Below are 25945 nucleotides of genomic sequence, written 5' to 3' on the forward strand. Positions count from 1 at the left end.
CTCACTGGTCAATGATCCTGGGTGGCATTTGTCCTGTTGGCCTCTCTGAATCTCAACCCCAGGACGACCCCTGAGACCTGACTGACTGTCCCAATGATAGGTGACTGAAGTCTCCGGGGCTGTGGAATTCCTCACCCCGCTGGGACGGCTCCTAGACCCGGTCCCCCATCTCTCTGTGTTTCCCGTGCTTGCCTGCCTACCGGCTTCCCACCCACGTCCCCCTGCACCCCACCCGTTGGCCCGAGCGCCCTGCAGTACAACACAGCATAGCACAGCACAGCACAGCAGTCTCCCCCCGCACCACCGCCATGGTCCTCTCCCACCACGGGGGACTCCAGCTTTTTTACGCCGGGACCCACTCCCCACCACTTGCCGCGTGCTGCTCCTGCCAGCCTCCAGGCTAGACCCCTGCCACCCGCCACCCACCCCGTGTACCCCACACCCATCTCTCACACTCAAGGCCAGCAGTCGGACCTCCCACAGGCTCCTCAGGCACACTCCTACTCCGTCTCCTCCCCTACCTCAGATCTGAGCTCACCCTCCCGCACACGTGCACGCGTGCCGGGTAAGACGCCCCAAGCCTCCGCAGAGACCCTGCCTGAGTGGCCAGCCACGCTCTCGGCCGGGTCCGCAAGCCCCACACTTCCCCGCCCGGCACTCCACCCACACATCCGGGCTGCTCCCGGCCCTCCCGTCCTTCTGGGATCCTTGTCGCCCTCTGCCCTAACCCCCGTGGGAGGCCACCCACGGGAGCAAACACCTTCATCCTGCGCTTCCCCCACCGCGGCTGCCTCCCCCCCCCCCCACGCACACACACTCACTCACGTACGCATGCACACAGAGGCAAGGGTGCTGAAGGAACTCCCTGTGGTGATGGTAAACACCCGGACGCCCACAGGGGTTCCTTTCCTGGCTGGTACGACCTTGTCCCAATCCAGCGAGTGGGCTGCGGCGGCAGGTTTGGGCGGGGCACGGGCTGTCCGCTTGGGCTCTGAAGGAGACAATCTCTGAACAGAGAGCAAACGCTTGGCGGACAGGGGCGTGAACGTGTTGGCGGGAAGGAGACCCTGGTCTGCGATTTCCCTAGAGGAGCACCCGTAGGAGACGACGCGCACAGGGGTGGAGAGAGGGATGGAGTAGACCCTGGCTAGGTGTACGCTAAGGCTGAATGGGCAATGAGAACATCTTTAAGGTGCCGTCCAGGTCGTGGGTCTGCGGGATGAGGGTAGGGCTGGAGGGGGAGGAGGGTGCTCCAGGGAGCACGCTTGCCACTTTGCCATAGGATTCAGGGGAGTGGTGGTGAGGCGATGTGAGGGACGTGTTGGCTAGAAGTCCACCCTGTGTGTCTCCCGTGCGCCTCCAGCCCCTCCCACCCGCTCGGCCGTTGGGTTTTCCCCACCGGCCTCCCGAATCTCCCCGCTGTCTCACCTGCTCTGCCTGGTGGTCCGGCGACCTGGACGTGCCCAGATTCGCTTTCCCAACCCCACCTCCGGGGCGCCACGGGCCGGCTCTCTGCTCCCATCTCCGCCCAAGGCCAGCACCCACGTGGACCGCAATCGCCGGGCACGGGAGACGCGGCCAGCCCAGAGGTTCGTGGTGTCGGTGCTGGGAAGCTGGGCCGGGCCGTGGCTGGCCGGGGGGAGAGGCAAGGGACCAGGGGCTCCAGCAGGGTACCCGGCTCGAAGAGGTAGATTGCTCACGCTCCCCAGACCTCCTCCCCCACTCCCCCTGCCCCTCTTCCCAGCACCGACACCACGAACTAGCACCTCAGGAAGGAGCAAGGGGTGTCCTGTCAGGGGTGGCGAGGTTTCTCCTGAAGACAGCACTGCAGCCACAGAGGCCAAGCCCCTGGGCTGGCTGGACGTGCGGGCGTCTGCTGGTGGCCATGAGTGGGGATAGAGGGTATCGCGGCCTCTCGGGTTTGGGGCGGAGGAAGAGGGGGAGCCCGGCCAGCGTCCAGGGGAGGCGCCCAAGCCCTGCAGTTGGGCGGCCGGCTGGCGAGGCCAAAAGGCTTGGGCTGGCCGAGGCGACAGGGCAAGGCTTGGGCTAGACGGGGCGGCTGGCCTTGCGTGGGCGCCGAGGCGGCGTGGCAAGGGAGAAGCTGGCTAAAAGGGGCGCGGATGCGCTGGGCAGGTTGGTAGGTAGGCCGAGAGGAAGAAGAAAGGCTTCCCTGACCGGGAATCGAACCCGGGCCGCGGCGGTGAGAGCGCCGAATCCTAACCACTAGACCACCAGGGAGCGGCGGGCTCCACGCCTGGCCCGCACCCCCTGGACCCAGCGCCTCCATACCACCCACGCGCTTCTGCTTTGCCTCCAAGGCCCCCGCCTTGCCACGGCCAGCCGCCCGCCGGCCCTGCCAATCCACCTACCCTGCTGGCAGCACCCTCAAAACGCTGCACGCCTCCTTCCCTCACACACGCGCTCAGCTTCGGCCACGCTCCATGCTCCGGGCTCCGGGCTCCGGGCTCCCGGCTCCCATCGGGCCCGGGCACGAGGGCCCTGGAGCCACGCAAAAGGTTGGCCAGCTGCGTTGGCCGGGAATCGAACCCGGGTCAACTGCTTGGAAGGCAGCTATGCTCACCACTATACCACCAACGCTGCACAGCCCGGGCCGCCCCCAGACGCCGGCCCAGGGTTCGCAGCAGCGCCTTCACGCCTTCTCTCCACCGCCTCGGCCGCCTGGCGCAGCCCTGCCCCGACGTCCTGCCCGACCGCAGCTCGGCGCCGCCACACGCGCCAGCAGCGGCCGCCCGGCGCCCCACCCGCGCCGGCCCGGCGCAGCTGTGCGGCTCCGCAGGCCCCACCGCCCGCCGCCCGCCTCTGGGGGGCGCTCTGGCCGCCCTGCGGCTCCCGGGCCCTCGCCCCCCGACACACGCTGCCCCTCCCAGACCCGCTGGCCTGGGCCCTTCTCCACCCGCTGGTCCGCGAGCCCACATCCCGCACCGACGGAGGACCCCACACGGCCGCCACCCACCCGTCCCCCGTGCGGCACCCCCTTCCCCCGCTTCCCCGCCACGGGGCAGCGTCGCGTCCCCAAGGAGCGCCTTGAGCACAGCCACTCGTCAGGCGCCGTGGCCACGACAGGAGGCCCTGGCTGGGCTGTGGCGATCCCGCACGCGCGCGCGCCAGAGGGGGGGGGGGTGGCGAGGAAGGGAAAGGGGTGGCGGTGGTCGACGGCGGGCAGGCCGGACACCCGTCGTCGCCCTGCGCCTCTTGTCGGACGCTGGAGGGAGGAGAAGAAGGGCCCTGGGGGCAAACGTTTGGAGAGAGCGGCGACGCCGGCGACCAAAAAGGGCGTCTTGCCTCCCCGTCGGGGAATCGAACCCCGGTCTCCCGCGTGACAGGCGGGGATACTCACCACTATACTAACGAGGACGGCGGCGGCCACCCGGGCGCCCGACCCCTCTCCGCCTGCCTGCCCACGCCTACCCCTGCCCTCGACGCCCTGCCTTACACAGGCGTCCGCCACACGCCACACCCGACGCGACCCCAAACCAACCGCGTCAGCCCCCACAGCAGTCCCCCTGCCCCCCACTCGGAGTGGACCAGGGACCCGGGCCGGGCGGGCGGCGCTGAATACCCCGAGTGCGCCGCTGCCTACCGCCTGCCAAGCGGAGATCCCGCCGGCAGGAGAGACCCGAGAGGGCAAGCACGGCTGCGAGCAGGAGGACGGGGTCTCAGGATGGCCAGAGGCGGACGACGGAGGGGAGGGGAGGGCAGGGGAGAGCAGGGGAGGGCAGGGGAGGGGGCGGTGGCGGCGCAAGAGGCTGGCCCGAAGGCGCCCTCTGGGTGCAGAGCCGGGGATGTGCGAGCGGGGCGGGCGGGCGGCGGCTGCGGCGGGGCGGCCAATCGGCTGGCCGAGCTCCCGGTCGGCCGGTCCCCGCGCGCGCCCCGTCCCTTGCGCACCCACACAGCCGCCAGCCAGCACCAGCGTTCGCGCCGGGTCCCAGCCAGGCGAGCGGCGACGCGCCCAGGCCCGCCGTCAGGATGGCCGAGCGGTCTAAGGCGCTGCGTTCAGGTCGCAGTCTCCCCTGGAGGCGTGGGTTCGAATCCCACTCCTGACACGCCCCCCTTTTGGCGCGCCCAACGAGGGCACGGGACACCGGCGGGCCTGGACGACGCCCTATAGCAAGCCCCGGCCGGCCTGACGGGCCGCTCCTGCCTGGCACCGGAGCAGAAGGGGCGCAGTATGGAGCCCCGACGCCTCCACCCTCCTGGCCACAGGCTTTGCGCACACACGCCCTCCCCCACCAATTCACGCGCCTTTCCCACCTGATCCCACACCCGCAGGCTTGGGGAACCTCGCGGCACGTCTCTGCTCACCTCCTTTCGGGGGGCTGTGTTTTCCTTCCTCCCTCCCGCTCCCGCTCTCGCTCCCGCTCTCGCTCTCGCTCAGGCTCCCGCTCCGGCTCCGCTGCCGGCGCATGCTCCCGCGCCCGCTCTGGCGCCGGCTCTGGCGAACGCTCCGCTCCCACCGCCCCCTGCGGGCCAGGCGCGTGCGCAAAGGCCAAAAGCCCTCCGCATTCGGTTCTCCACCAGACTCGTGCCTGGTGAACAGCGCCTCGCTCTCCGAGCCGTGCGCTTCAGCCACCAGGAGCACACCGTCCCGCACCCTGTCCTTTCCGCCGGCCCCCATTCCATTCCCTCCACATCCTACGCAGGTGGCCCGTGGTGCCCACGAGGATTTTCCACCTTGACGCCTTGCCCTGGCCACGCCTGCCTGCCTGCCTGCCTGCCTGCCTGCCTGCCTGCCTCCCGGGACACAGGCAGCCCAGCCACCTGCTCGCCGGCTAACGCCAGGGCCCTCCCTTCACTGGGCCTGGCCCTGGAGTCCAGCCCGCAAAGGTGGTTCCCGTGAGCGCTGGGCGGAGGGAAGCCCTGGATACCCAAGCCACCCACCTGGGCGCCACAGCGCATCTCCGCGCCGGAAGCCGCGGCCCGGCCGGGACCCCAGGAGCCCAGAGCGCTCCCTCACCGCGCCATCGGCCAGCTGGCCACTCTGCCCATGCGCTCCTGCGAGCCAAGATCGCGCTCCTGCCTCACAACCACCGCACCCGAGCTGGGCCCCTAGGGAGAGCTGCGGGCCAGAGCTCAGACACCTTGCTTTGGTCTCCCGGCCTGAGCGGTACTCAGAGGCGCCGGCCGCGCTACCGGGCCTCCGACTTCTCCACACGGCACGCGCGCGCACGCGCGGGGGACACACACACACACACACACACACACACACACCACCCCACGGCACCCCACGTGCGCACACAACCGCAGCTCCGTTCCCCAGACCCTCCGCTCCCCCCCTGGCCCTTGCACACACTGAGTGGACGAGAAAGCCATCAGCCAAAGGGACTTTGGGTCGGTGCTGACACGAGCTGCTGAAGGGAACGTCAGTGCTCAGCTGCGCCCGCCACACATCCCCCGTGCTGTGTGCGATTCGGGCGCAGGCCGGGCTTGGTCCGCCTCCTGGCTTCCCTGGCAACCGACCCCCAGCGGGGCAGTGTCTGGCGCCCCCCCTCCCACCAGGGAGAAAGCACAGGATGAGCCTAGTCAGCCTGCACGCGCCGGTGCCTCGCTCTGCCCGTCTGCGCCGCTCCCTAGGGCTCTGGACGTGCCTGGAGCCTCTTTTTCAGGCCGCCCGTCCGCCTCCTGCTCCCACGAAGCAGATGCTCGCGACTGGCCCCGACCCGCGTCTGGCCGCCGCTGGGGAGCGCCGCTGGGGAAGCCGTCTGTTGACCACTGCCATCGGTGCATGGGTGGTTCAGTGGTAGAATTCTCGCCTGCCACGCGGGAGGCCCGGGTTCGATTCCCGGCCCATGCAGTGCTCTGTCCCCTTTTGGCCCTGCAGCCCCAACGCTGGCACGGCCCGGCTTCCTCTCTCCAAAGCTCCAGGCACCTGGCCTACACCAACCCTGCTCCCACCGGGGGGGACCGCCCCTGCCCTGCCCCACTCTGACGCCCATTCCCTTCTTCTTGGGCTCTCTTGTCCAGGCGACCAAACTCCACCCTGCATTGGGCCAAGGCCCCTGGCCCGCCCACACGCTCTCTTTGCCCCTTTTCTCTTCGGGACCCTGACCACCCGGCTTGACTCGCCCACTTCGCTTCCAGAAATACTTCTGCGCACCACCACACACCCGTACCCCGATCGCGCCTCGGGGTGTGGGCACGCCCCACCTCGCCCCACCTCCACTCCTTTCGCCACCGCTCCTCCCTCCCTGCCTCACTCTCCCCACACTCCCAAAATCCTCCTGTCTCTGACAACCAGGAACAACCAAGTTGCCACCCCTACCACTGATACATCCCATTCTCCGGCAGGGGCCCTCACAAACTCACTAGGGTGCACCAGGAAGACCACATTCATGGCACAACACCATCGTCCCGACACACGCTCTCTGTTCTCTCTATGCCCTGCTTGGCCACAGTATCCTTCAAATCCCGCCGCTCCTCCATCGCTAAGACCACCGCCAGCACCAGCACTAGCAGCAGCACCACCAGCACCAAGCTCCCCCTCCACCAGCATCAGCAGCAGCAGCGGCAGCAGCACCACCACCACCACCACCACCACCACCACGAGCCCCCCCGCCCAACAGCAGCACCAGTAGCAGCAGCAGCGGCACCAAGTCCACCAGCAAAGCAGCACCCGGACCATCACCAACATCAGCTCGGCAGCCTCCTTCGACACCACCCCCGCCGCCGCGGCCACCAGCCACCAGCAGGACCAAGTCCACCACCGCACACCACCACGGGCACCATTGCCAACAGCACTAAAGTCCTTCGGCATCACCGCCACCAGCACCAACAGAACCAAGGCCACCACCAGCGCACCGGCATAGGCATCATCGCCAACAGCACTAAGGTCCTCCACCATCACTATCACCCCCCCACACCACCACCACTAGGACCAAGTCCACCACCACACCACCACGGGCACCACTGCCAACAGCACTAAAGTCCTCAACACCACCACCACCACCACCAAGTCCACCATCACCACACCGGCACGGGCACCAAAACCAACAGGACTGAAGTCCTTCACCATCATCACCGCCCCCACCACCATCACCAGAAGGACCGGGTCCACCACCAGCTCACGCGCATGGACATCATCGCCGACGGCACCCAAGTCCTCCACCATCAGTACCACCCCCACACCACGTAGTCTACCCCCAACCCCTCGTACCATAGCAGCAGCAGCAGCAGCAGCAGCAGCAGAAGCAGCAGCAGCAGCAGCAGCAGCAAGACCAAGTCTACCATCACCACACTGGCACAGGCACCATGGCCCACAGCACTGACGTCCTTCACCACCACCACCACCATGACCAAGTCCAGCAGCAGCACCAAGTCCACCACCAGCGCACCAGCATGGACATCATCACCAACAGCACCCAAGTCCTCTACGATCACCACCACCGCCATCGCCACCGCCACCTCCACGAGCTCCACTATCACCACACCGGCACGGGCACCATCGCCAACAGGACTGAAGTCCTTCATCACCACCACCACCGCCACCACCAAGACCGTGTCCACCATCACCCCGGCAGCCCTGGCACCGTCACCAACGGCACCAAAGGCCACCACCACCATCGCCAGCAGCGGCGGCACCAAGTCATCCACCAGCAACAACACAAGTACCAGCTCAGCCAGTACCTCCCCCCCGCCCCGGCCGCCCCTCTGGCCCAACATCCCCACACCTGTCGCCTGCCTCCTCGCCCCCTCCTTTCCAAGTCCTCACTGGTCAATGATCCTGGGTGGCATTTGTCCTGTTGGCCTCTCTGAATCTCAACCCCAGGACGACCCCTGAGACCTGACTGACTGTCCCAATGATAGGTGACTGAAGTCTCCGGGGCTGTGGAATTCCTCACCCCGCTGGGACGGCTCCTAGACCCGGTCCCCCATCTCTCTGTGTTTCCCGTGCTTGCCTGCCTACCGGCTTCCCACCCACGTCCCCCTGCACCCCACCCGTTGGCCCGAGCGCCCTGCAGTACAACACAGCATAGCACAGCACAGCACAGCAGTCTCCCCCCGCACCACCGCCATGGTCCTCTCCCACCACGGGGGACTCCAGCTTTTTTACGCCGGGACCCACTCCCCACCACTTGCCGCGTGCTGCTCCTGCCAGCCTCCAGGCTAGACCCCTGCCACCCGCCACCCACCCCGTGTACCCCACACCCATCTCTCACACTCAAGGCCAGCAGTCGGACCTCCCACAGGCTCCTCAGGCACACTCCTACTCCGTCTCCTCCCCTACCTCAGATCTGAGCTCACCCTCCCGCACACGTGCACGCGTGCCGGGTAAGACGCCCCAAGCCTCCGCAGAGACCCTGCCTGAGTGGCCAGCCACGCTCTCGGCCGGGTCCGCAAGCCCCACACTTCCCCGCCCGGCACTCCACCCACACATCCGGGCTGCTCCCGGCCCTCCCGTCCTTCTGGGATCCTTGTCGCCCTCTGCCCTAACCCCCGTGGGAGGCCACCCACGGGAGCAAACACCTTCATCCTGCGCTTCCCCCACCGCGGCTGCCTCCCCCCCCCCCCCACGCACACACACTCACTCACGTACGCATGCACACAGAGGCAAGGGTGCTGAAGGAACTCCCTGTGGTGATGGTAAACACCCGGACGCCCACAGGGGTTCCTTTCCTGGCTGGTACGACCTTGTCCCAATCCAGCGAGTGGGCTGCGGCGGCAGGTTTGGGCGGGGCACGGGCTGTCCGCTTGGGCTCTGAAGGAGACAATCTCTGAACAGAGAGCAAACGCTTGGCGGACAGGGGCGTGAACGTGTTGGCGGGAAGGAGACCCTGGTCTGCGATTTCCCTAGAGGAGCACCCGTAGGAGACGACGCGCACAGGGGTGGAGAGAGGGATGGAGTAGACCCTGGCTAGGTGTACGCTAAGGCTGAATGGGCAATGAGAACATCTTTAAGGTGCCGTCCAGGTCGTGGGTCTGCGGGATGAGGGTAGGGCTGGAGGGGGAGGAGGGTGCTCCAGGGAGCACGCTTGCCACTTTGCCATAGGATTCAGGGGAGTGGTGGTGAGGCGATGTGAGGGACGTGTTGGCTAGAAGTCCACCCTGTGTGTCTCCCGTGCGCCTCCAGCCCCTCCCACCCGCTCGGCCGTTGGGTTTTCCCCACCGGCCTCCCGAATCTCCCCGCTGTCTCACCTGCTCTGCCTGGTGGTCCGGCGACCTGGACGTGCCCAGATTCGCTTTCCCAACCCCACCTCCGGGGCGCCACGGGCCGGCTCTCTGCTCCCATCTCCGCCCAAGGCCAGCACCCACGTGGACCGCAATCGCCGGGCACGGGAGACGCGGCCAGCCCAGAGGTTCGTGGTGTCGGTGCTGGGAAGCTGGGCCGGGCCGTGGCTGGCCGGGGGGAGAGGCAAGGGACCAGGGGCTCCAGCAGGGTACCCGGCTCGAAGAGGTAGATTGCTCACGCTCCCCAGACCTCCTCCCCCACTCCCCCTGCCCCTCTTCCCAGCACCGACACCACGAACTAGCACCTCAGGAAGGAGCAAGGGGTGTCCTGTCAGGGGTGGCGAGGTTTCTCCTGAAGACAGCACTGCAGCCACAGAGGCCAAGCCCCTGGGCTGGCTGGACGTGCGGGCGTCTGCTGGTGGCCATGAGTGGGGATAGAGGGTATCGCGGCCTCTCGGGTTTGGGGCGGAGGAAGAGGGGGAGCCCGGCCAGCGTCCAGGGGAGGCGCCCAAGCCCTGCAGTTGGGCGGCCGGCTGGCGAGGCCAAAAGGCTTGGGCTGGCCGAGGCGACAGGGCAAGGCTTGGGCTAGACGGGGCGGCTGGCCTTGCGTGGGCGCCGAGGCGGCGTGGCAAGGGAGAAGCTGGCTAAAAGGGGCGCGGATGCGCTGGGCAGGTTGGTAGGTAGGCCGAGAGGAAGAAGAAAGGCTTCCCTGACCGGGAATCGAACCCGGGCCGCGGCGGTGAGAGCGCCGAATCCTAACCACTAGACCACCAGGGAGCGGCGGGCTCCACGCCTGGCCCGCACCCCCTGGACCCAGCGCCTCCATACCACCCACGCGCTTCTGCTTTGCCTCCAAGGCCCCCGCCTTGCCACGGCCAGCCGCCCGCCGGCCCTGCCAATCCACCTACCCTGCTGGCAGCACCCTCAAAACGCTGCACGCCTCCTTCCCTCACACACGCGCTCAGCTTCGGCCACGCTCCATGCTCCGGGCTCCGGGCTCCGGGCTCCCGGCTCCCATCGGGCCCGGGCACGAGGGCCCTGGAGCCACGCAAAAGGTTGGCCAGCTGCGTTGGCCGGGAATCGAACCCGGGTCAACTGCTTGGAAGGCAGCTATGCTCACCACTATACCACCAACGCTGCACAGCCCGGGCCGCCCCCAGACGCCGGCCCAGGGTTCGCAGCAGCGCCTTCACGCCTTCTCTCCACCGCCTCGGCCGCCTGGCGCAGCCCTGCCCCGACGTCCTGCCCGACCGCAGCTCGGCGCCGCCACACGCGCCAGCAGCGGCCGCCCGGCGCCCCACCCGCGCCGGCCCGGCGCAGCTGTGCGGCTCCGCAGGCCCCACCGCCCGCCGCCCGCCTCTGGGGGGCGCTCTGGCCGCCCTGCGGCTCCCGGGCCCTCGCCCCCCGACACACGCTGCCCCTCCCAGACCCGCTGGCCTGGGCCCTTCTCCACCCGCTGGTCCGCGAGCCCACATCCCGCACCGACGGAGGACCCCACACGGCCGCCACCCACCCGTCCCCCGTGCGGCACCCCCTTCCCCCGCTTCCCCGCCACGGGGCAGCGTCGCGTCCCCAAGGAGCGCCTTGAGCACAGCCACTCGTCAGGCGCCGTGGCCACGACAGGAGGCCCTGGCTGGGCTGTGGCGATCCCGCACGCGCGCGCGCCAGAGGGGGGGGGGTGGCGAGGAAGGGAAAGGGGTGGCGGTGGTCGACGGCGGGCAGGCCGGACACCCGTCGTCGCCCTGCGCCTCTTGTCGGACGCTGGAGGGAGGAGAAGAAGGGCCCTGGGGGCAAACGTTTGGAGAGAGCGGCGACGCCGGCGACCAAAAAGGGCGTCTTGCCTCCCCGTCGGGGAATCGAACCCCGGTCTCCCGCGTGACAGGCGGGGATACTCACCACTATACTAACGAGGACGGCGGCGGCCACCCGGGCGCCCGACCCCTCTCCGCCTGCCTGCCCACGCCTACCCCTGCCCTCGACGCCCTGCCTTACACAGGCGTCCGCCACACGCCACACCCGACGCGACCCCAAACCAACCGCGTCAGCCCCCACAGCAGTCCCCCTGCCCCCCACTCGGAGTGGACCAGGGACCCGGGCCGGGCGGGCGGCGCTGAATACCCCGAGTGCGCCGCTGCCTACCGCCTGCCAAGCGGAGATCCCGCCGGCAGGAGAGACCCGAGAGGGCAAGCACGGCTGCGAGCAGGAGGACGGGGGCTCAGGATGGCCAGAGGCGGACGACGGAGGGGAGGGGAGGGCAGGGGAGAGCAGGGGAGGGCAGGGGAGGGGGCGGTGGCGGCGCAAGAGGCTGGCCCGAAGGCGCCCTCTGGGTGCAGAGCCGGGGATGTGCGAGCGGGGCGGGCGGGCGGCGGCTGCGGCGGGGCGGCCAATCGGCTGGCCGAGCTCCCGGTCGGCCGGTCCCCGCGCGCGCCCCGTCCCTTGCGCACCCACACAGCCGCCAGCCAGCACCAGCGTTCGCGCCGGGTCCCAGCCAGGCGAGCGGCGACGCGCCCAGGCCCGCCGTCAGGATGGCCGAGCGGTCTAAGGCGCTGCGTTCAGGTCGCAGTCTCCCCTGGAGGCGTGGGTTCGAATCCCACTCCTGACACGCCCCCCTTTTGGCGCGCCCAACGAGGGCACGGGACACCGGCGGGCCTGGACGACGCCCTATAGCAAGCCCCGGCCGGCCTGACGGGCCGCTCCTGCCTGGCACCGGAGCAGAAGGGGCGCAGTATGGAGCCCCGACGCCTCCACCCTCCTGGCCACAGGCTTTGCGCACACACGCCCTCCCCCACCAATTCACGCGCCTTTCCCACCTGATCCCACACCCGCAGGCTTGGGGAACCTCGCGGCACGTCTCTGCTCACCTCCTTTCGGGGGGCTGTGTTTTCCTTCCTCCCTCCCGCTCCCGCTCTCGCTCCCGCTCTCGCTCTCGCTCAGGCTCCCGCTCCGGCTCCGCTGCCGGCGCATGCTCCCGCGCCCGCTCTGGCGCCGGCTCTGGCGAACGCTCCGCTCCCACCGCCCCCTGCGGGCCAGGCGCGTGCGCAAAGGCCAAAAGCCCTCCGCATTCGGTTCTCCACCAGACTCGTGCCTGGTGAACAGCGCCTCGCTCTCCGAGCCGTGCGCTTCAGCCACCAGGAGCACACCGTCCCGCACCCTGTCCTTTCCGCCGGCCCCCATTCCATTCCCTCCACATCCTACGCAGGTGGCCCGTGGTGCCCACGAGGATTTTCCACCTTGACGCCTTGCCCTGGCCACGCCTGCCTGCCTGCCTGCCTGCCTGCCTGCCTGCCTGCCTGCCTCCCGGGACACAGGCAGCCCAGCCACCTGCTCGCCGGCTAACGCCAGGGCCCTCCCTTCACTGGGCCTGGCCCTGGAGTCCAGCCCGCAAAGGTGGTTCCCGTGAGCGCTGGGCGGAGGGAAGCCCTGGATACCCAAGCCACCCACCTGGGCGCCACAGCGCATCTCCGCGCCGGAAGCCGCGGCCCGGCCGGGACCCCAGGAGCCCAGAGCGCTCCCTCACCGCGCCATCGGCCAGCTGGCCACTCTGCCCATGCGCTCCTGCGAGCCAAGATCGCGCTCCTGCCTCACAACCACCGCACCCGAGCTGGGCCCCTAGGGAGAGCTGCGGGCCAGAGCTCAGACACCTTGCTTTGGTCTCCCGGCCTGAGCGGTACTCAGAGGCGCCGGCCGCGCTACCGGGCCTCCGACTTCTCCACACGGCACGCGCGCGCACGCGCGGGGGACACACACACACACACACACACACACACACACACCACCCCACGGCACCCCACGTGCGCACACAACCGCAGCTCCGTTCCCCAGACCCTCCGCTCCCCCCCTGGCCCTTGCACACACTGAGTGGACGAGAAAGCCATCAGCCAAAGGGACTTTGGGTCGGTGCTGACACGAGCTGCTGAAGGGAACGTCAGTGCTCAGCTGCGCCCGCCACACATCCCCCGTGCTGTGTGCGATTCGGGCGCAGGCCGGGCTTGGTCCGCCTCCTGGCTTCCCTGGCAACCGACCCCCAGCGGGGCAGTGTCTGGCGCCCCCCCTCCCACCAGGGAGAAAGCACAGGATGAGCCTAGTCAGCCTGCACGCGCCGGTGCCTCGCTCTGCCCGTCTGCGCCGCTCCCTAGGGCTCTGGACGTGCCTGGAGCCTCTTTTTCAGGCCGCCCGTCCGCCTCCTGCTCCCACGAAGCAGATGCTCGCGACTGGCCCCGACCCGCGTCTGGCCGCCGCTGGGGAGCGCCGCTGGGGAAGCCGTCTGTTGACCACTGCCATCGGTGCATGGGTGGTTCAGTGGTAGAATTCTCGCCTGCCACGCGGGAGGCCCGGGTTCGATTCCCGGCCCATGCAGTGCTCTGTCCCCTTTTGGCCCTGCAGCCCCAACGCTGGCACGGCCCGGCTTCCTCTCTCCAAAGCTCCAGGCACCTGGCCTACACCAACCCTGCTCCCACCGGGGGGGACCGCCCCTGCCCTGCCCCACTCTGACGCCCATTCCCTTCTTCTTGGGCTCTCTTGTCCAGGCGACCAAACTCCACCCTGCATTGGGCCAAGGCCCCTGGCCCGCCCACACGCTCTCTTTGCCCCTTTTCTCTTCGGGACCCTGACCACCCGGCTTGACTCGCCCACTTCGCTTCCAGAAATACTTCTGCGCACCACCACACACCCGTACCCCGATCGCGCCTCGGGGTGTGGGCACGCCCCACCTCGCCCCACCTCCACTCCTTTCGCCACCGCTCCTCCCTCCCTGCCTCACTCTCCCCACACTCCCAAAATCCTCCTGTCTCTGACAACCAGGAACAACCAAGTTGCCACCCCTACCACTGATACATCCCATTCTCCGGCAGGGGCCCTCACAAACTCACTAGGGTGCACCAGGAAGACCACATTCATGGCACAACACCATCGTCCCGACACACGCTCTCTGTTCTCTCTATGCCCTGCTTGGCCACAGTATCCTTCAAATCCCGCCGCTCCTCCATCGCTAAGACCACCGCCAGCACCAGCACTAGCAGCAGCACCACCAGCACCAAGCTCCCCCTCCACCAGCATCAGCAGCAGCAGCGGCAGCACCACCACCACCACCACCACCACCACCACCACGAGCCCCCCCGCCCAACAGCAGCACCAGTAGCAGCAGCAGCGGCACCAAGTCCACCAGCAAAGCAGCACCCGGACCATCACCAACATCAGCTCGGCAGCCTCCTTCGACACCACCCCCGCCGCCGCGGCCACCAGCCACCAGCAGGACCAAGTCCACCACCGCACACCACCACGGGCACCATTGCCAACAGCACTAAAGTCCTTCGGCATCACCGCCACCAGCACCAACAGAACCAAGGCCACCACCAGCGCACCGGCATAGGCATCATCGCCAACAGCACTAAGGTCCTCCACCATCACTATCACCCCCCCACACCACCACCACTAGGACCAAGTCCACCACCACACCACCACGGGCACCACTGCCAACAGCACTAAAGTCCTCAACACCACCACCACCACCACCAAGTCCACCATCACCACACCGGCACGGGCACCAAAACCAACAGGACTGAAGTCCTTCACCATCATCACCGCCCCCACCACCATCACCAGAAGGACCGGGTCCACCACCAGCTCACGCGCATGGACATCATCGCCGACGGCACCCAAGTCCTCCACCATCAGTACCACCCCCACACCACGTAGTCTACCCCCAACCCCTCGTACCATAGCAGCAGCAGCAGCAGCAGCAGCAGCAGAAGCAGCAGCAGCAGCAGCAGCAGCAAGACCAAGTCTACCATCACCACACTGGCACAGGCACCATGGCCCACAGCACTGACGTCCTTCACCACCACCACCACCATGACCAAGTCCAGCAGCAGCACCAAGTCCACCACCAGCGCACCAGCATGGACATCATCACCAACAGCACCCAAGTCCTCTACGATCACCACCACCGCCATCGCCACCGCCACCTCCACGAGCTCCACTATCACCACACCGGCACGGGCACCATCGCCAACAGGACTGAAGTCCTTCATCACCACCACCACCGCCACCACCAAGACCGTGTCCACCATCACCCCGGCAGCCCTGGCACCGTCACCAACGGCACCAAAGGCCACCACCACCATCGCCAGCAGCGGCGGCACCAAGTCATCCACCAGCAACAACACAAGTACCAGCTCAGCCAGTACCTCCCCCCCGCCCCGGCCGCCCCTCTGGCCCAACATCCCCACACCTGTCGCCTGCCTCCTCGCCCCCTCCTTTCCAAGTCCTCACTGGTCAATGATCCTGGGTGGCATTTGTCCTGTTGGCCTCTCTGAATCTCAACCCCAGGACGACCCCTGAGACCTGACTGACTGTCCCAATGATAGGTGACTGAAGTCTCCGGGGCTGTGGAATTCCTCACCCCGCTGGGACGGCTCCTAGACCCGGTCCCCCATCTCTCTGTGTTTCCCGTGCTTGCCTGCCTACCGGCTTCCCACCCACGTCCCCCTGCACCCCACCCGTTGGCCCGAGCGCCCTGCAGTACAACACAGCATAGCACAGCACAGCACAGCAGTCTCCCCCCGCACCACCGCCATGGTCCTCTCCCACCACGGGGGACTCCAGCTTTTTTACGCCGGGACCCACTCCCCACCACTTGCCGCGTGCTGCTCCTGCCAGCCTCCAGGCTAGACCCCTGCCACCCGCCACCCACCCCGTGTACCCCACACCCATCTCTCACACTCAAGGCCAGCAGTCGGACCTCCCACAGGCTCCTCAGGCACACTCCTACTCCGTCTCCTCCCCTACCTCAGATCTGAGCTCACCCTCCCGCACACGTGCACGCGTGCCGGGTAAGACGCCCCAAGCCTCCGCAGAGACCCTGCCTGAGTGGCCAGCCACGCTCTCGGCCGGGTCCGCAAGCCCCACACTTCCCCGCCCGGCACTCCACCCACACATCCGGGCTGCTCCCGGCCCTCCCGTCCTTCTGGGATCCTTGTCGCCCTCTGCCCTAACCCCCGTGGGAGGCCACCCACGGGAGCAAACACCTTCATCCTGCGCTTCCCCCACCGCGGCTGCCTCCCCCCCCCCCACGCACACACACTCACTCACGTACGCATGCACACAGAGGCAAGGGTGCTGAAGGAACTCCCTGTGGTGATGGTAAACACCCGGACGCCCACAGGGGTTCCTTTCCTGGCTGGTACGACCTTGTCCCAATCCAGCGAGTGGGCTGCGGCGGCAGGTTTGGGCGGGGCACGGGCTGTCCGCTTGGGCTCTGAAGGAGACAATCTCTGAACAGAGAGCAAACGCTTGGCGGACAGGGGCGTGAACGTGTTGGCGGGAAGGAGACCCTGGTCTGCGATTTCCCTAGAGGAGCACCCGTAGGAGACGACGCGCACAGGGGTGGAGAGAGGGATGGAGTAGACCCTGGCTAGGTGTACGCTAAGGCTGAATGGGCAATGAGAACATCTTTAAGGTGCCGTCCAGGTCGTGGGTCTGCGGGATGAGGGTAGGGCTGGAGGGGGAGGAGGGTGCTCCAGGGAGCACGCTTGCCACTTTGCCATAGGATTCAGGGGAGTGGTGGTGAGGCGATGTGAGGGACGTGTTGGCTAGAAGTCCACCCTGTGTGTCTCCCGTGCGCCTCCAGCCCCTCCCACCCGCTCGGCCGTTGGGTTTTCCCCACCGGCCTCCCGAATCTCCCCGCTGTCTCACCTGCTCTGCCTGGTGGTCCGGCGACCTGGACGTGCCCAGATTCGCTTTCCCAACCCCACCTCCGGGGCGCCACGGGCCGGCTCTCTGCTCCCATCTCCGCCCAAGGCCAGCACCCACGTGGACCGCAATCGCCGGGCACGGGAGACGCGGCCAGCCCAGAGGTTCGTGGTGTCGGTGCTGGGAAGCTGGGCCGGGCCGTGGCTGGCCGGGGGGAGAGGCAAGGGACCAGGGGCTCCAGCAGGGTACCCGGCTCGAAGAGGTAGATTGCTCACGCTCCCCAGACCTCCTCCCCCACTCCCCCTGCCCCTCTTCCCAGCACCGACACCACGAACTAGCACCTCAGGAAGGAGCAAGGGGTGTCCTGTCAGGGGTGGCGAGGTTTCTCCTGAAGACAGCACTGCAGCCACAGAGGCCAAGCCCCTGGGCTGGCTGGACGTGCGGGCGTCTGCTGGTGGCCATGAGTGGGGATAGAGGGTATCGCGGCCTCTCGGGTTTGGGGCGGAGGAAGAGGGGGAGCCCGGCCAGCGTCCAGGGGAGGCGCCCAAGCCCTGCAGTTGGGCGGCCGGCTGGCGAGGCCAAAAGGCTTGGGCTGGCCGAGGCGACAGGGCAAGGCTTGGGCTAGACGGGGCGGCTGGCCTTGCGTGGGCGCCGAGGCGGCGTGGCAAGGGAGAAGCTGGCTAAAAGGGGCGCGGATGCGCTGGGCAGGTTGGTAGGTAGGCCGAGAGGAAGAAGAAAGGCTTCCCTGACCGGGAATCGAACCCGGGCCGCGGCGGTGAGAGCGCCGAATCCTAACCACTAGACCACCAGGGAGCGGCGGGCTCCACGCCTGGCCCGCACCCCCTGGACCCAGCGCCTCCATACCACCCACGCGCTTCTGCTTTGCCTCCAAGGCCCCCGCCTTGCCACGGCCAGCCGCCCGCCGGCCCTGCCAATCCACCTACCCTGCTGGCAGCACCCTCAAAACGCTGCACGCCTCCTTCCCTCACACACGCGCTCAGCTTCGGCCACGCTCCATGCTCCGGGCTCCGGGCTCCGGGCTCCCGACTCCCATCGGGCCCGGGCACGAGGGCCCTGGAGCCACGCAAAAGGTTGGCCAGCTGCGTTGGCCGGGAATCGAACCCGGGTCAACTGCTTGGAAGGCAGCTATGCTCACCACTATACCACCAACGCTGCACAGCCCGGGCCGCCCCCAGACGCCGGCCCAGGGTTCGCAGCAGCGCCTTCACGCCTTCTCTCCACCGCCTCGGCCGCCTGGCGCAGCCCTGCCCCGACGTCCTGCCCGACCGCAGCTCGGCGCCGCCACACGCGCCAGCAGCGGCCGCCCGGCGCCCCACCCGCGCCGGCCCGGCGCAGCTGTGCGGCTCCGCAGGCCCCACCGCCCGCCGCCCGCCTCTGGGGGGCGCTCTGGCCGCCCTGCGGCTCCCGGGCCCTCGCCCCCCGACACACGCTGCCCCTCCCAGACCCGCTGGCCTGGGCCCTTCTCCACCCGCTGGTCCGCGAGCCCACATCCCGCACCGACGGAGGACCCCACACGGCCGCCACCCACCCGTCCCCCGTGCGGCACCCCCTTCCCCCGCTTCCCCGCCACGGGGCAGCGTCGCGTCCCCAAGGAGCGCCTTGAGCACAGCCACTCGTCAGGCGCCGTGGCCACGACAGGAGGCCCTGGCTGGGCTGTGGCGATCCCGCACGCGCGCGCGCCAGAGGGGGGGGGGGTGGCGAGGAAGGGAAAGGGGTGGCGGTGGTCGACGGCGGGCAGGCCGGACACCCGTCGTCGCCCTGCGCCTCTTGTCGGACGCTGGAGGGAGGAGAAGAAGGGCCCTGGGGGCAAACGTTTGGAGAGAGCGGCGACGCCGGCGACCAAAAAGGGCGTCTTGCCTCCCCGTCGGGGAATCGAACCCCGGTCTCCCGCGTGACAGGCGGGGATACTCACCACTATACTAACGAGGACGGCGGCGGCCACCCGGGCGCCCGACCCCTCTCCGCCTGCCTGCCCACGCCTACCCCTGCCCTCGACGCCCTGCCTTACACAGGCGTCCGCCACACGCCACACCCGACGCGACCCCAAACCAACCGCGTCAGCCCCCACAGCAGTCCCCCTGCCCCCCACTCGGAGTGGACCAGGGACCCGGGCCGGGCGGGCGGCGCTGAATACCCCGAGTGCGCCGCTGCCTACCGCCTGCCAAGCGGAGATCCCGCCGGCAGGAGAGACCCGAGAGGGCAAGCACGGCTGCGAGCAGGAGGACGGGGGCTCAGGATGGCCAGAGGCGGACGACGGAGGGGAGGGGAGGGCAGGGGAGAGCAGGGGAGGGCAGGGGAGGGGGCGGTGGCGGCGCAAGAGGCTGGCCCGACGGCGCCCTCTGGGTGCAGAGCCGGGGATGTGCGAGCGGGGCGGGCGGGCGGCGGCTGCGGCCAGTCGGCTGGCCGAGCTCCCGGTCGGCCGGTCCCCCGCGCGCGCCCCGTCCCTTGCGCACCCACACAGCCGCCAGCCAGCACCAGCGTTCGCGCCGGTTCCCAGTCAGGTGAGCGGCGACGCGCCCAGGCCCGCCGTCAGGATGGCCGAGCGGTCTAAGGCGCTGCGTTCAGGTCGCAGTCTCCCCTGGAGGCGTGGGTTCGAATCCCACTCCTGACACGCCCCCCTTTTGGCGCGCCCAACGAGGGCACGGGACACCGGCGGGCCTGGACGACGCCCTATAGCAAGCCCCGGCCTGCCTGACGGGCCGCTCCTGCCTGGCACCGGAGCAGAAGGGGCCCAGTATGGAGCCCCGACGCCTCCACCCTCCTGGCCACAGGCTTTGCGCACACACGCCCTCCCCCACCAATTCACGCGCCTTTCCCACCTGATCCCACACCCGCAGGCTTGGGGAACCTCGCGGCACGTCTCTGCTCACCTCCTTTCGGGGGGCTGTGTTTTCCTTCCTCCCTCCCGCTCCCGCTCTCGCTCAGGCTCCCGCTCCGGCTCCGCTGCCGGCGCATGCTCCCGCGCCCGCTCTGGCGCCGGCTCTGGCGAACGCTCCACTCCCACCGCCCCCTGCGGGCCAGGCGCGTGCGCAAAGGCCAAAAGCCCTCCGCATTCGGTTCTCCACCAGACTCGTGCCTGGTGAACAGCGCCTCGCTCTCCGAGCCGTGCGCTTCAGCCACCAGGAGCACACCGTCCCGCACCCTGTCCTTTCCGCCGGCCCCCATTCCATTCCCTCCACATCCTACGCAGGTGGCCCGTGGTGCCCACGAGGATTTTCCACCTTGACGCCTTGCCCTGGCCACGCCTGCCTGCCTGCCTGCCTGCCTGCCTGCCTCCCGGGACACAGGCAGCCCAGCCACCTGCTCGCCGGCTAACGCCAGGGCCCTCCCTTCACTGGGCCTGGCCCTGGAGTCCAGCCCGCAAAGGTGGTTCCCGTGAGCGCTGGGCGGAGGGAAGCCCTGGATACCCAAGCCACCCACCTGGGCGCCACAGCGCATCTCCGCGCCGGAAGCCGCGGCCCGGCCGGGACCCCAGGAGCCCAGAGCGCTCCCTCACCGCGCCATCGGCCAGCTGGCCACTCTGCCCATGCGCTCCTGCGAGCCAAGATCGCGCTCCTGCCTCACAACCACCGCACCCGAGCTGGGCCCCTAGGGAGAGCTGCGGGCCAGAGCTCAGACACCTTGCTTTGGTCTCCCGGCCTGAGCGGTACTCAGAGGCGCCGGCCGCGCTACCGGGCCTCCGACTTCTCCACACGGCACGCGCGCGCACGCGCGGGGGACACACACACACACACACACACACACACCACCCCACGGCACCCCACGTGCGCACACAACCGCAGCTCCGTTCCCCAGACCCTCCGCTCCCCCCCTGGCCCTTGCACACACTGAGTGGACGAGAAAGCCATCAGCCAAAGGGACTTTGGGTCGGTGCTGACACGAGCTGCTGAAGGGAACGTCAGTGCTCAGCTGCGCCCGCCACACATCCCCCGTGCTGTGTGCGATTCGGGCGCAGGCCGGGCTTGGTCCGCCTCCTGGCTTCCCTGGCAACCGACCCCCAGCGGGGCAGTGTCTGGCGCCCCCCCTCCCACCAGGGAGAAAGCACAGGATGAGCCTAGTCAGCCTGCACGCGCCGGTGCCTCGCTCTGCCCGTCTGCGCCGCTCCCTAGGGCTCTGGACGTGCCTGGAGCCTCTTTTTCAGGCCGCCCGTCCGCCTCCTGCTCCCACGAAGCAGATGCTCGCGACTGGCCCCGACCCGCGTCTGGCCGCCGCTGGGGAGCGCCGCTGGGGAAGCCGTCTGTTGACCACTGCCATCGGTGCATGGGTGGTTCAGTGGTAGAATTCTCGCCTGCCACGCGGGAGGCCCGGGTTCGATTCCCGGCCCATGCAGTGCTCTGTCCCCTTTTGGCCCTGCAGCCCCAACGCTGGCACGGCCCGGCTTCCTCTCTCCAAAGCTCCAGGCACCTGGCCTACACCAACCCTGCTCCCACCGGGGGGGACCGCCCCTGCCCTGCCCCACTCTGACGCCCATTCCCTTCTTCTTGGGCTCTCTTGTCCAGGCGACCAAACTCCACCCTGCATTGGGCCAAGGCCCCTGGCCCCGCCCACACGCTCTCTTTGCCCCTTTTCTCTTCGGGACCCTGACCACCCGGCTTGACTCGCCCACTTCGCTTCCAGAAATACTTCTGCGCACCACCACACACCCGTACCCCGATCGCGCCTCGGGGTGTGGGCACGCCCCACCTCGCCCCACCTCCACTCCTTTCGCCACCGCTCCTCCCTCCCTGCCTCACTCTCCCCACACTCCCAAAATCCTCCTGTCTCTGACAACCAGGAACAACCAAGTTGCCACCCCTACCACTGATACATCCCATTCTCCGGCAGGGGCCCTCACAAACTCACTAGGGTGCACCAGGAAGACCACATTCATGGCACAACACCATCGTCCCGACACACGCTCTCTGTTCTCTCTATGCCCTGCTTGGCCACAGTATCCTTCAAATCCCGCCGCTCCTCCATCGCTAAGACCACCGCCAGCACCAGCACTAGCAGCAGCACCACCAGCACCAAGCTCCCCCTCCACCAGCATCAGCAGCAGCAGCGGCAGCACCACCACCACCACCACCACCACCACCACCACGAGCCCCCCCGCCCAACAGCAGCACCAGTAGCAGCAGCAGCGGCACCAAGTCCACCAGCAAAGCAGCACCCGGACCATCACCAACATCAGCTCGGCAGCCTCCTTCGACACCACCCCCGCCGCCGCGGCCACCAGCCACCAGCAGGACCAAGTCCACCACCGCACACCACCACGGGCACCATTGCCAACAGCACTAAAGTCCTTCGGCATCACCGCCACCAGCACCAACAGAACCAAGGCCACCACCAGCGCACCGGCATAGGCATCATCGCCAACAGCACTAAGGTCCTCCACCATCACTATCACCCCCCCACACCACCACCACTAGGACCAAGTCCACCACCACACCACCACGGGCACCACTGCCAACAGCACTAAAGTCCTCAACACCACCACCACCACCACCAAGTCCACCATCACCACACCGGCACGGGCACCAAAACCAACAGGACTGAAGTCCTTCACCATCATCACCGCCCCCACCACCATCACCAGAAGGACCGGGTCCACCACCAGCTCACGCGCATGGACATCATCGCCGACGGCACCCAAGTCCTCCACCATCAGTACCACCCCCACACCACGTAGTCTACCCCCAACCCCTCGTACCATAGCAGCAGCAGCAGCAGCAGCAGCAGCAGAAGCAGCAGCAGCAGCAGCAGCAGCAAGACCAAGTCTACCATCACCACACTGGCACAGGCACCATGGCCCACAGCACTGACGTCCTTCACCACCACCACCACCATGACCAAGTCCAGCAGCAGCACCAAGTCCACCACCAGCGCACCAGCATGGACATCATCACCAACAGCACCCAAGTCCTCTACGATCACCACCACCGCCATCGCCACCGCCACCTCCACGAGCTCCACTATCACCACACCGGCACGGGCACCATCGCCAACAGGACTGAAGTCCTTCATCACCACCACCACCGCCACCACCAAGACCGTGTCCACCATCACCCCGGCAGCCCTGGCACCGTCACCAACGGCACCAAAGGCCACCACCACCATCGCCAGCAGCGGCGGCACCAAGTCATCCACCAGCAACAACACAAGTACCAGCTCAGCCAGTACCTCCCCCCCGCCCCGGCCGCCCCTCTGGCCCAACATCCCCACACCTGTCGCCTGCCTCCTCGCCCCCTCCTTTCCAAGTCCTCACTGGTCAATGATCCTGGGTGGCATTTGTCCTGTTGGCCTCTCTGAATCTCAACCCCAGGACGACCCCTGAGACCTGACTGACTGTCCCAATGATAGGTGACTGAAGTCTCCGGGGCTGTGGAATTCCTCACCCCGCTGGGACGGCTCCTAGACCCGGTCCCCCATCTCTCTGTGTTTCCCGTGCTTGCCTGCCTACCGGCTTCCCACCCACGTCCCCCTGCACCCCACCCGTTGGCCCGAGCGCCCTGCAGTACAACACAGCATAGCACAGCACAGCACAGCAGTCTCCCCCCGCACCACCGCCATGGTCCTCTCCCACCACGGGGGACTCCAGCTTTTTTACGCCGGGACCCACTCCCCACCACTTGCCGCGTGCTGCTCCTGCCAGCCTCCAGGCTAGACCCCTGCCACCCGCCACCCACCCCGTGTACCCCACACCCATCTCTCACACTCAAGGCCAGCAGTCGGACCTCCCACAGGCTCCTCAGGCACACTCCTACTCCGTCTCCTCCCCTACCTCAGATCTGAGCTCACCCTCCCGCACACGTGCACGCGTGCCGGGTAAGACGCCCCAAGCCTCCGCAGAGACCCTGCCTGAGTGGCCAGCCACGCTCTCGGCCGGGTCCGCAAGCCCCACACTTCCCCGCCCGGCACTCCACCCACACATCCGGGCTGCTCCCGGCCCTCCCGTCCTTCTGGGATCCTTGTCGCCCTCTGCCCTAACCCCCGTGGGAGGCCACCCACGGGAGCAAACACCTTCATCCTGCGCTTCCCCCACCGCGGCTGCCTCCCCCCCCCCACGCACACACACTCACTCACGTACGCATGCACACAGAGGCAAGGGTGCTGAAGGAACTCCCTGTGGTGATGGTAAACACCCGGACGCCCACAGGGGTTCCTTTCCTGGCTGGTACGACCTTGTCCCAATCCAGCGAGTGGGCTGCGGCGGCAGGTTTGGGCGGGGCACGGGCTGTCCGCTTGGGCTCTGAAGGAGACAATCTCTGAACAGAGAGCAAACGCTTGGCGGACAGGGGCGTGAACGTGTTGGCGGGAAGGAGACCCTGGTCTGCGATTTCCCTAGAGGAGCACCCGTAGGAGACGACGCGCACAGGGGTGGAGAGAGGGATGGAGTAGACCCTGGCTAGGTGTACGCTAAGGCTGAATGGGCAATGAGAACATCTTTAAGGTGCCGTCCAGGTCGTGGGTCTGCGGGATGAGGGTAGGGCTGGAGGGGGAGGAGGGTGCTCCAGGGAGCACGCTTGCCACTTTGCCATAGGATTCAGGGGAGTGGTGGTGAGGCGATGTGAGGGACGTGTTGGCTAGAAGTCCACCCTGTGTGTCTCCCGTGCGCCTCCAGCCCCTCCCACCCGCTCGGCCGTTGGGTTTTCCCCACCGGCCTCCCGAATCTCCCCGCTGTCTCACCTGCTCTGCCTGGTGGTCCGGCGACCTGGACGTGCCCAGATTCGCTTTCCCAACCCCACCTCCGGGGCGCCACGGGCCGGCTCTCTGCTCCCATCTCCGCCCAAGGCCAGCACCCACGTGGACCGCAATCGCCGGGCACGGGAGACGCGGCCAGCCCAGAGGTTCGTGGTGTCGGTGCTGGGAAGCTGGGCCGGGCCGTGGCTGGCCGGGGGGAGAGGCAAGGGACCAGGGGCTCCAGCAGGGTACCCGGCTCGAAGAGGTAGATTGCTCACGCTCCCCAGACCTCCTCCCCCACTCCCCCTGCCCCTCTTCCCAGCACCGACACCACGAACTAGCACCTCAGGAAGGAGCAAGGGGTGTCCTGTCAGGGGTGGCGAGGTTTCTCCTGAAGACAGCACTGCAGCCACAGAGGCCAAGCCCCTGGGCTGGCTGGACGTGCGGGCGTCTGCTGGTGGCCATGAGTGGGGATAGAGGGTATCGCGGCCTCTCGGGTTTGGGGCGGAGGAAGAGGGGGAGCCCGGCCAGCGTCCAGGGGAGGCGCCCAAGCTCTGCAGTTGGGCGGCCGGCTGGCGAGGCCAAAAGGCTTGGGCTGGCCGAGGCGACAGGGCAAGGCTTGGGCTAGACGGGGCGGCTGGCCTTGCGTGGGCGCCGAGGCGGCGTGGCAAGGGAGAAGCTGGCTAAAAGGGGCACGGATGCGCTGGGCAGGTTGGTAGGTAGGCCGAGAGGAAGAAGAAAGGCTTCCCTGACCGGGAATCGAACCCGGGCCGCGGCGGTGAGAGCGCCGAATCCTAACCACTAGACCACCAGGGAGCGGCGGGCTCCACGCCTGGCCCGCACCCCCTGGACCCAGCGCCTCCATACCACCCACGCGCTTCTGCTTTGCCTCCAAGGCCCCCGCCTTGCCACGGCCAGCCGCCCGCCGGCCCTGCCAATCCACCTACCCTGCTGGCAGCACCCTCAAAACGCTGCACGCCTCCTTCCCTCACACACGCGCTCAGCTTCGGCCACGCTCCATGCTCCGGGCTCCGGGCTCCGGGCTCCCGGCTCCCATCGGGCCCGGGCACGAGGGCCCTGGAGCCACGCAAAAGGTTGGCCAGCTGCGTTGGCCGGGAATCGAACCCGGGTCAACTGCTTGGAAGGCAGCTATGCTCACCACTATACCACCAACGCTGCACAGCCCGGGCCGCCCCCAGACGCCGGCCCAGGGTTCGCAGCAGCGCCTTCACGCCTTCTCTCCACCGCCTCGGCCGCCTGGCGCAGCCCTGCCCCGACGTCCTGCCCGACCGCAGCTCGGCGCCGCCACACGCGCCAGCAGCGGCCGCCCGGCGCCCCACCCGCGCCGGCCCGGCGCAGCTGTGCGGCTCCGCAGGCCCCACCGCCCGCCGCC

The 25945-nt window shown here is 68.2% G+C and overlaps 17 non-coding genes across 17 annotated transcripts; 6 read left to right on the forward strand and 11 right to left on the reverse strand.

The window, feature by feature from the left end:
* Positions 1–2166: 2166 nt before the first annotated feature.
* TRNAE-CUC (transfer RNA glutamic acid (anticodon CUC)) lies at positions 2167–2238 on the reverse strand. The gene has a single exon. It is a non-coding gene; the product is annotated as a tRNA-Glu (tRNA).
* A 288-nt stretch (positions 2239–2526) lies between these two features.
* On the reverse strand, positions 2527–2598 carry TRNAG-UCC (transfer RNA glycine (anticodon UCC)). Its single transcript has one exon. It is a non-coding gene; the product is annotated as a tRNA-Gly (tRNA).
* A 705-nt stretch (positions 2599–3303) lies between these two features.
* On the reverse strand, positions 3304–3375 carry TRNAD-GUC (transfer RNA aspartic acid (anticodon GUC)). The gene has a single exon. It is a non-coding gene; the product is annotated as a tRNA-Asp (tRNA).
* Positions 3376–3981: 606 nt separating this feature from the next.
* TRNAL-CAG (transfer RNA leucine (anticodon CAG)) lies at positions 3982–4064 on the forward strand. Its single transcript has one exon. It is a non-coding gene; the product is annotated as a tRNA-Leu (tRNA).
* Positions 4065–5741: 1677 nt separating this feature from the next.
* TRNAG-GCC (transfer RNA glycine (anticodon GCC)) lies at positions 5742–5812 on the forward strand. Its single transcript has one exon. It is a non-coding gene; the product is annotated as a tRNA-Gly (tRNA).
* A 4076-nt stretch (positions 5813–9888) lies between these two features.
* TRNAE-CUC (transfer RNA glutamic acid (anticodon CUC)) lies at positions 9889–9960 on the reverse strand. The gene has a single exon. It is a non-coding gene; the product is annotated as a tRNA-Glu (tRNA).
* A 288-nt stretch (positions 9961–10248) lies between these two features.
* Positions 10249–10320, reverse strand: TRNAG-UCC (transfer RNA glycine (anticodon UCC)). The gene has a single exon. It is a non-coding gene; the product is annotated as a tRNA-Gly (tRNA).
* Positions 10321–11024: 704 nt separating this feature from the next.
* Positions 11025–11096, reverse strand: TRNAD-GUC (transfer RNA aspartic acid (anticodon GUC)). Its single transcript has one exon. It is a non-coding gene; the product is annotated as a tRNA-Asp (tRNA).
* Positions 11097–11702: 606 nt separating this feature from the next.
* On the forward strand, positions 11703–11785 carry TRNAL-CAG (transfer RNA leucine (anticodon CAG)). Its single transcript has one exon. It is a non-coding gene; the product is annotated as a tRNA-Leu (tRNA).
* A 1683-nt stretch (positions 11786–13468) lies between these two features.
* Positions 13469–13539, forward strand: TRNAG-GCC (transfer RNA glycine (anticodon GCC)). The gene has a single exon. It is a non-coding gene; the product is annotated as a tRNA-Gly (tRNA).
* A 4074-nt stretch (positions 13540–17613) lies between these two features.
* TRNAE-CUC (transfer RNA glutamic acid (anticodon CUC)) lies at positions 17614–17685 on the reverse strand. The gene has a single exon. It is a non-coding gene; the product is annotated as a tRNA-Glu (tRNA).
* Positions 17686–17973: 288 nt separating this feature from the next.
* TRNAG-UCC (transfer RNA glycine (anticodon UCC)) lies at positions 17974–18045 on the reverse strand. Its single transcript has one exon. It is a non-coding gene; the product is annotated as a tRNA-Gly (tRNA).
* Positions 18046–18750: 705 nt separating this feature from the next.
* On the reverse strand, positions 18751–18822 carry TRNAD-GUC (transfer RNA aspartic acid (anticodon GUC)). The gene has a single exon. It is a non-coding gene; the product is annotated as a tRNA-Asp (tRNA).
* A 599-nt stretch (positions 18823–19421) lies between these two features.
* On the forward strand, positions 19422–19504 carry TRNAL-CAG (transfer RNA leucine (anticodon CAG)). Its single transcript has one exon. It is a non-coding gene; the product is annotated as a tRNA-Leu (tRNA).
* Positions 19505–21151: 1647 nt separating this feature from the next.
* On the forward strand, positions 21152–21222 carry TRNAG-GCC (transfer RNA glycine (anticodon GCC)). The gene has a single exon. It is a non-coding gene; the product is annotated as a tRNA-Gly (tRNA).
* Positions 21223–25296: 4074 nt separating this feature from the next.
* Positions 25297–25368, reverse strand: TRNAE-CUC (transfer RNA glutamic acid (anticodon CUC)). The gene has a single exon. It is a non-coding gene; the product is annotated as a tRNA-Glu (tRNA).
* Positions 25369–25656: 288 nt separating this feature from the next.
* TRNAG-UCC (transfer RNA glycine (anticodon UCC)) lies at positions 25657–25728 on the reverse strand. Its single transcript has one exon. It is a non-coding gene; the product is annotated as a tRNA-Gly (tRNA).
* Between the last annotated feature and the right edge of the window lie 217 nt (positions 25729–25945).

The sequence above is a fragment of the Ursus arctos genome, unplaced genomic scaffold, assembly GCF_023065955.2.
Source record: "Ursus arctos isolate Adak ecotype North America unplaced genomic scaffold, UrsArc2.0 scaffold_2, whole genome shotgun sequence".
Taxonomy (NCBI): domain Eukaryota; kingdom Metazoa; phylum Chordata; class Mammalia; order Carnivora; family Ursidae; genus Ursus; species Ursus arctos.